This window comes from Octodon degus, unplaced genomic scaffold, assembly GCF_000260255.1.
Source record: "Octodon degus isolate 3935 unplaced genomic scaffold, OctDeg1.0 scaffold00251, whole genome shotgun sequence".
NCBI lineage: Eukaryota > Metazoa > Chordata > Mammalia > Rodentia > Octodontidae > Octodon > Octodon degus.
The window spans coordinates 2,279,999-2,289,075 of record NW_004524827.1 but is presented as its reverse complement, the minus strand read 5'-3'; the positions used below and the strand labels follow the sequence as shown (position 1 = coordinate 2,289,075).

Here is a 9,077-nt window from a genome sequence, read left to right as displayed (position 1 = left end):
GTTTCCTTTTCCTGCTCTCGCATACCCATCTTTCTCCTCTCCCTCCACCCTCTCACATTCTGATCTTTCTCATCTGGACTTCCCTTCCTTTACCCGCTATTTGCTCCTTCAGCCCTCCTCCTCCTCCTCCTCTTCCTCCTCCTCGTCCTCCTCCTCCTCCTCCTGCTTCTCACCCCCACCCCCTTCGCGTCTCAGCTGCGGATAAAACCTGGAGTCTTGGGGAAAAGGAGAGAAGAAAAAAAAAAAAAAAAAAAAAAAAAAAAACCTCGGCTGTGGAGCTGTCAAACCGGGCATGCTCAGTAGACAGGGCAGGTTTTTTGGTCTTGAGTAGCGGAGAAACATTTTTTGCACCACCGCGACCAGCCTTAGAGCGCGGCGGCGGCGGCCACGGCAACATCAGCGCAGCCATCAGCCGTGCAGACGCCCGACACCGGGAGCGCGGCGACTCCGGCTCAGCCTGGAGTTCACCTCCGAGTGCCCCGGGGGCTGATCTCACCCTTTTTTGCTTTTACACACACACTCACACTCTCTCTTTATCTCTCTCTCTCTCACACATATACACGTATACACACTATCTCCTACACACATACGACCGGGGTGCAAGCACTCTCTTGGCAGCGGTCGTCCGCTGGCGCGGCTGTAGCCAGGTTCGGGTCCTGCCCCTGGCGGCCGCGAGGTGAGAGCATCGCTGCCACCAGCCAGAGAGCGATGCTGGGACCCGAGTGGCAGCTCGAACAGTAATGTGGATTTACAGTTTCCAGCAGAAACCGGTCCAGACGCCCGAGATCCCAGGCACTAGCAGCACCCGTTGGAGCAGAGCACCTGGCGAGAGGGCGGGGGTCCGCACCTGAGGACACAACAGAAACTTGCGCCGAGACTAGGTAGGTGCGTTTCTTCTGGTTCCTACCTCCGTTGCCCGGCCCCGCCAAACCCCTCCCTTCTACCCCGAGGACTCTGGGCGAACTTCGCCCTGAGGCTGCAGCGGCGGATGGCGGCTCCGGGCTGTCAGCAGCCCACGGAGCTCGCTCTGGGACTCCTGCTCGAGGTAAAGGAGGTTTGGAAATCTTCGCGCGGTCTACACCGACCCCTGGGCTCCGTACCACTCTGGGGAGATGGAAGGTTGGCCTTGTTAGTTATTCAAGCATTCACCAGGCCCTAGGGACACTGCCCTTTGAGAGCTTGCTCAGCTTCCCAGGCGACACTTTTGCCAACCAACTCTTCCAGTTCCAAGAGGGAGACTGTCGCCTTGCTCTCGCGCAGACCAGGCGCTCTAACAAGTGGACCTGGATGCTAAGGAGGGGGTAAAAGAAGAAAGAAGGGAATTTCAAAAGAAAGAAGAGAATGTATCCCCTCTGGTTTGCCTCCCACCTAGAATGTTCACCTAGGGTTTATCCGCTCAGGTTCAGTTACTGTTATCTCTACCCAAAGAGATAGCCAAGAGCTAGGATGCAGTTTAGTACCTGTTTGCTTCTACGTTTCTGTTCGAACCTCAATGAGGGAGCCCATATTCTGGGGAACTCTATGAACCTTCTAACCTCAGGCATCGAGGGCCCCACCCCATGCGTCCTCCCATGTTTGTACTCCAATGTTTGTAAAAGAAACAGTTATTAAAAATATATATATAAGTTCCAAGAGCCGTCGGTCAGAAGTCCCAATTTGCTCAACTGTGGGGGATTGTGAATTTTCCTATTTCATCCTGAGACTTGGTCTCTGGGATCTACCAGCGGCCAACACAGCTACGGAGGGCTAAGCATCCTCTAGGCATGCCTGGGGGAATGTAACCTTACTTTCTTCCACTCCACAACGGGCGGGTTGCCAACTCAGTTTTAGGATGCTTTGCCTAGAGGTAAAGGAGAGATTGTTAGCGCTACTTTATGAGGGGATGTGTTTGTCAGGAGTGTATTTAAACATTTCAGTAACCCAGTGCAGCCAGTTGTTTACAATTGCAGAAACAGTCGATTTCACTCCACTACTAGATGTCCTCTCCACGTCTATTTCGCCACTGGGAGAGTAAGGGCGGGGAAGGGGGCTGCTTTGCAGCTTGTACTCGCCGTGGGCAGCTTTGGGTTTAACAGATCTGCATCTTGCTACTGCCTGTATGATAATACAGGTAGAAAAACTCTACATCTTCAGCATGAAAACAATTGGTTAGGAGACGCCTTGAGCTTTACCAATTTAAATATTTATTTATGTCCTGGGATGATAATTTAGAGGTGTATTTGAGGTGGCCCAAAGAAATTAAAAAAGAAGTTGCCCGTACTACAGAGGAAAATTAGATGCCATACGAGCTCTAGAGACTGAAAGGAAACGAAATGCCCCAATGGACTCTAACAGATACTGTTAGATTAGCATTTAATTGATCGCGTTTGTGGTAAGCATCATAAGCAGCTTCCTTGACTTTTAGATTTTTCTATGATTATACTGAACAAGTCAGGTACACTGTAGTGTGAGAATTGCAACTCTCACTCAGCCTGTTTGGGGAAGACATTGCAAATGTATGCTTTATTATATTTTTTGGCTGAAATATCAGTTCACGTTCTTAGTTCTAAATCCTCCTATATGGAGCAGAGGGTATTCCAGTGCTACTAAGGAGAAGTATAACAGGGCGGGGGGGGGAAGCTTTTTTGTTTGTTTTAATGAAAAGAAGATCCACAGCTTTAACTTCTGCTCCATGATTACCTAGCATTTGCTTGCTTGCTCACACTCGCCCCTTGCTCTTCATATCTGCAATGTTGGGAAAAATGAATTTTCATAAGCCATAGTGTGACCCTTAAATAACTAAAAGATCAAAATCCTAGTTTTGTCATTTTTATGCAAGTTTCAAGACTTCATTTGTGATTTTAAGCAATGTGCATTTGCAAAGTTATTTAAGGGTAGTTAAAGCTCTTAGTTATGCTAAAATAATATTGGAAACTTTTAATCATAAGGAAGTCACAATATACATTTTAAAAGGATTTAAGTAATTTCCAAAATGAAGCCATGCTGTAAATGATATTTAAAAGTTTGCAGGTTGTGAACCAGAATGTTTTTGAAAAAATGATTTTTCTGTAAAACAAGTCTGCTAATAGAAAAAATAGCATTTTATAATAAAAGTAATTAAGTTCGGTCTCTAAAACAATGCCAGACACAGAAGATAAATAAATATACTCTATTTTGAATGCATGATATATTTTCCATTAAGTCTGGGTCCCAATTATGAATTAATAATTCATGTCATTTGACAAGTCATACAATGAGCATAAAAGAATGTTTTGTAGAATCATTGTGATCTAAAGGTGACTGAGAGCTCTTCCAAATATATAGACGTATTCCAAGCATACAGATGTATTAAAAAAGAAAATCCTATTACATGGAACTATCATCCCATTTAATGACCTAATTCAAAGTTTGAATACTCCAAAAGTCTGGGTTTCAATTCAGGCATCATAAGTGTAAATAACACTTATGATCTCAGTTTCTCTCTTAGTTATACCTCTCTTAGGCTTTTAATACAAAGAAGCTTACGGAAGCAGAACACCATATATTTAAGTTTATTTGTATAATACTAAATTCAATTGTCAACTGCAAAATATTATATTGCTTCTGAAAACAGAAGACTGAGTTAGAAATTTGTTTTCCACGACAGCCTTAAAAACTTGGAACATGTAAGAAATGTTATTATTAACATGTTTTTTGTTTCTTTGTTTTGTTTTTGTTTTGATTGCTTTACATTCTACATTTGAGATATGTATGTAATATTTCCCTTAAATTTGCTTTTCTACAAAGTTCATCAGTGTTACACTGAAGTATAGTTATCAATTGCTTGGTATACATTATGATTAATAAATCCTTAAGGTTTATAAAAGTATTTATTATTATTTATGTAATTACTTATTTACTAATGAATGAACTGAGATCAAATAAGACAGATACTTTGAATATCTGACTCAATAATTAAATTTTAATGAACAAAATTTTTTTAGAGTAGTCATATTTACTACACACACATGCACGCACACACAAAAACATACTTGGAAGCAATGCCATGTGAATGTCATACATCAGATATAAAACATGGGTTAACTTTATTGAAATTATGTGTACTTCTTAAATTGGTATGAATTTTAATCACAAAGTAATAATCCTTATTTACTTTTAGAAAGCTTCTCTTCCTTTATCAGTTGGTTTGAAATGATTTAGCAACACAACCACAGGCAGATGAAATGATGAAAAATACTGTAAGATGCAGAATTTAGCAATTTGATTAACATAAAAAACATATCCCTAACAGGAAATGTAGCTGCTGATTATGATAATTAAGAAGAATCAAATTTCAGAATTGTTCACATCTACAAAAGCTGCTTTAAATCACCTGCAGTTGTGTATATCAGATCACGATTTTGAATAGGGGTTATTATAGTCTTCCCTTCCTTTAAAACGTAAACTATTTCAATCAAATTTAATAATTATGTATTATTAATTTAGTTAATATATTGGCCTTTGCTTAACATATTATTTCTATTCCTATTTCCTTTGATTTATGTTTGAGCAAAGTAAGTATCAAATCGAGCCAGCTAGAATCATGCTAGTTTGAGCAGGTGAATGGTATTCAAGGCTTTACATAGCTTTCGCTTATTTTTAACAGCCTTGATGATTAAACCATAGGTGTCTCTTTAGTGCTCATGTTCTATTATGATAGTTTTTATAGTGTATAGAGATTTTTTAGTTTGCTGGATGAGCTGTGGTATAATTTAGCAAGATCAATGTGATTGCTTGCTTTTGGAACTCATGAAAAATAGGGCTAAGGAAGTTAGAATAGGATAGCATAACATGAAGATTATTGTGAAACATATTAATAGTAATTTCTCTGGTAAGATATATATATATATATATATATATATATATATATATATATATATATATATATCCAGTTTTAATTAAAGATAGCATTTTTACAGTTCAAATGAGTTTTTCATATTTTAAAAATAGTAATTATAGTAAGCCCAATAAATGAAGCCTGTTAAATTGTTATGTAACTTTGGACTCATTTCTAGACCTAAAAGTTTAATCTTGAATAATTTACAATTTTAAAAATTATTCTGAACTGTACTTTCTGTCCAAGTTTCTGCTTTAGGTAAATAATAGCATATGGTGAAACATGCATATATGCCAAGTAAACACTACCTTTTGGATGATGTTTTAATGTGATGTAATGATTCTGAAATATTGGGTTCTCCATTTTCTCCTTACTGTAACTGTAAGAGTAGAGAAATTGACTGGAAAATCAGCACATAAAAATCTCTTTCACATTAGTAGATTATCCTTGTGAAGCTCTTAGTAGCAGTCCTCCTATCTCTAACTATGGTAGACCTGAACCAAGATTAATGTTTTGTTTTCCTTTTTACCCCTTGGTACTTATGATAAGCTTTTATGACTATATCTGGGTGACACACAAATACGTTTGTACAAAGTTCTATCAAATATCCAGATAATTAATGTGATGCACACAAACACCTAGTTGGTTGAAAAAAATTATACTTAGTGTCTGGTTGCTTTGGAGGTATTTAAAAATCTAATGGAACAATATGTATCTCAAAAAAGAAAAAAATTAAAATGCATGTAAAATATCTTAAACACTCCTGGATTACCATGAAGTACATAATGAATTAAATATACTGAGTCTACAGCTTTTTTATGAACTATGTAAGTATGAATACTTTCTCTAACCATTACAAAAACAAGAACTCTTTGACCTTGTCAGTAAGCTGTAACATTTTAACTTTAACTTCAGTTCTACACTCTCCTGTCCCTTGTCCATACTGATTCATCAGTTTAAAGAAATCAATTTGAAGGGTTTAATGTGTTAGCTTTTTACAATTTCCTGTAGTACATTTTCCACCAGTTCTCCTACTGCCATGGAAACCTGATGGGACAGACAGCTGGGAATCACTAATTCCGAATGAGAACCTGCTTGTTAATTTAATTTCATGGCAGCCTGTTGGTCCTTGAAAGTAACTGTAAAAGACTGGGGAATTGAATTTTCTAGAAATAAATGATTAAGCAGAACAAAAATCAGTCATTTTCCTGATGATCTTTCTTCAACCCTCTTTGTCCCTTTAGCAGTTCTTTCATAATAGTCATAGAGACAGACGTTTTTATTTGTGCATTTTTATCTATATTTGTTTTCTAAAAAGTATTTTTGTTTTAATAGGACATTCACAGCTGTAAAATAGTTACATAATAGCTATTATGTTGAAAAAGTGTTCTTTCAATTTATGATTTTGTAGACTTTGAAGAACCCTTGGTACTGAAAGCAGTAAATATAAATGATGCTTGAATTTTCCAGTAGCATAGATTTTTTTCTTTCAAATAGAAAATACAATTTTGTTCCAGTATCTACTCAACATTTCCTTTTATTAGAGACCAAATGAATTTGAATATATTATTTGAATCCGTAAAATACTCATTTTATACATCACCATAAAGCATACTGATTGTTTTAATTTTAATCAACTAAGTTGTGAGTTGATAAATAATCAACAATGAGGAAATTGCCTTTTAAGGTGTCTCATTTTGTTGCAATATTTTAGTGGCTGATTATGACTTAAGAAATTGAATTTTGGAATCTCAATATCTAATATGAACTGAATTATATTCCATGTTGAGTCTTTTGCAATACCACTTATGGATCTTGTTAGATAATACTTATACATTATAACTGAAAATGAATTTCTGTATTATGCCTGAGAAAAGATAACTCTCAGAAGAGGATATTAGTAATGGAAATGTGTGTGTGTTTTTGTAAAGCTCAAAAGACCTATTTTCTGTGTTAATGTAAGTATAATTTTCAAAACATGCATATCCAAGACAGAATTGTTAATGATAGAATGAAGTAGCCATTTAAAAAATTAACAAAATATTTACCTTTTTAAATTTTATGGAATGTTGATACTATCTGTATGTAGTTGCTGGATGCTGAAGTGAATGTGTTTTATTAATTGTAATTTTAGCTATATCTGTTATTAAACTATATCTGTGATATACCAAAAAACTTGATTAAAACAAAAAATTTGGTCAGTTGTCATTGTTGAATATGTGAATTTTCTAATATCTGGACATTCTGTGGAATGTCAATTTCTTATAACCTTTTAGAAAATATTTAGCTTTTCGATGAACAATGAACAAAATCAATCAATTATTGTGATGTTTTCATATATCTGATCAATAATTTTGTTCTTCACCCAAATACTCAGTTTTCATGGAAAAGTGGCTTCAATTTTCCTTTTAAAAATTAATTTTCATTTGTTCTATTCTGATGAAAGTTATAATAAATATTTGGGATGCTGATGCAGATACATATATATGTGTATATGTACATATATTTTTTAAAATTTTCAATAGAATTTGAATGTTAAAGAAAATCCATTTGTTTGGAATCAGCTTAGTGTTTTCAGCTGTTTATTAGAACAACTTTATAAAGTGGCCAAAATAAAAGTACATGACTATCAGTTTGTACACTTCAGGGCAAATCTGATTACTGGTAAAAGTCAAAGAGAAATTTTCCCAGTTGTATGGTTTTGCATAATTGGTGGATTCTAAGTGTCTATATTACCTCTAATGCCTCTATCTGGTTTAGACACCTGTCAAAGGGAAGGTGCCAGATGAGGTGGACAATTGGTTTATTAGGTATTCTAATTTCTGTGTCCCAGCTGCATTCAGACATTTTAAGAATACTCTTTGGTTATTCAGAAAAATTAGAAAAAGATACTGCAGATGGCCTATCTCAATAATACAGTTTTTTTAGGTACATTTAAAATTAAATGTCCTAAGAGATGATTAATTCAGAAAAGTTATTGATAATGAACTCATCTTATGCTACACATTCTTTGCACCTATGATGATGCCTTATTAAAGCTACCTCAATCTTGCTAATTACCACCTGTGTTTAAATATAGAGCTATATAAATACACTACAACCACACAGTGGCTGGAAGCCTTTTAAACCTGAAATTTTGGCTCCTTTCCTAGTTAACTCAATTCCTATCAACAAGATGATTCTGATCAACATTTTGAATTTATACTCTATGCATTTTGTGCCCCCCAGTCTTTAACATTAATGATTTTTCTTTTCTTAAAGCTGCTCTGCTTAACTGCAAGCATTTGAGTGATATTGATGTGTGATTTCCTAGTCTATTAAGTAGCTCCAAAATGTGTTGTGTGCAGATTGAATCTTTTCTGAAGGAATATTCAGTAAGCAGATATGTATTAATTTCACAAGCATAGGTCTAGAAATATATAAGCATAGCACCTATGTCCTTATTCAATACTTCAAATGAATTCATTTCATGATTGTGACTTCATATATTTATAGCTCTAAGTTATATACAAAAACATTGACAGAATTGCTAAGCAAGCCAAATAAAGAAACTCCTTTTGAGAAGATAGTATTAATTTTACTAATGAGCTTTAGTGATCTCTAAGAGAGAAAGTTGTGTTGTTGATTGGGCAATTGATAGTTATTGTTCAGACAATAACTTTTTTGGGAGGTGGTACTAGGGATAGAACTCAGAACCTTGCGTTTGACAGGCAAGCACTTATTCCACTGAGCTATCTCCCCAGCCCAAAAACATTTGAAAATACTTTTTAAAACATCACCCCCAGTCCTTCTCCTGCCTCTCACTCTCACTCTCTGTCTCTGTCTCTGTCTCTGTCTCTGTCTCTGTCTCTGTCTCTGTCTCTCTCTCTTTCTCTGTCTCCTCTCAGTTTCCCTCTCTGTCTCTTTCTGTCTGTTCCCATCTCTTTCTCTGTCTCTGTCTCTGTCTCCCCCCTCCCTGTCCCCTGTCCCCTCCTCTCCCTTTTGGTACATCTCCCCTCTCCCTGTTCCTCTCTTTCTCCCTTCCTAGGCTATCCCCTCTCCCTACCGCTTTTTATCTCCCTCCCTCTACCCCTCTTCCTCTTCCCAGGTCCTCCTTTCCCTCTCCCTCTGTTCTGTTTCCAAGGGTTAAGGTAGAGCAGTATGTTGATGAGAAGAGAAAGGAAATAAGCTCTGGGACACTCACAAAAGTATTGGTATTGATTCCTCTTTTTATTATTTTTCT

The 9,077-nt window shown here is 36.7% G+C and overlaps 1 pseudogene; it reads right to left on the bottom strand.

Moving 5' to 3' along the window:
* Window positions 1-578: 578 nt before the first annotated feature.
* The window catches only part of LOC101587020, a 148,481-nt pseudogene continuing 139,982 nt past the window's right edge, over window positions 579-9,077 (bottom strand).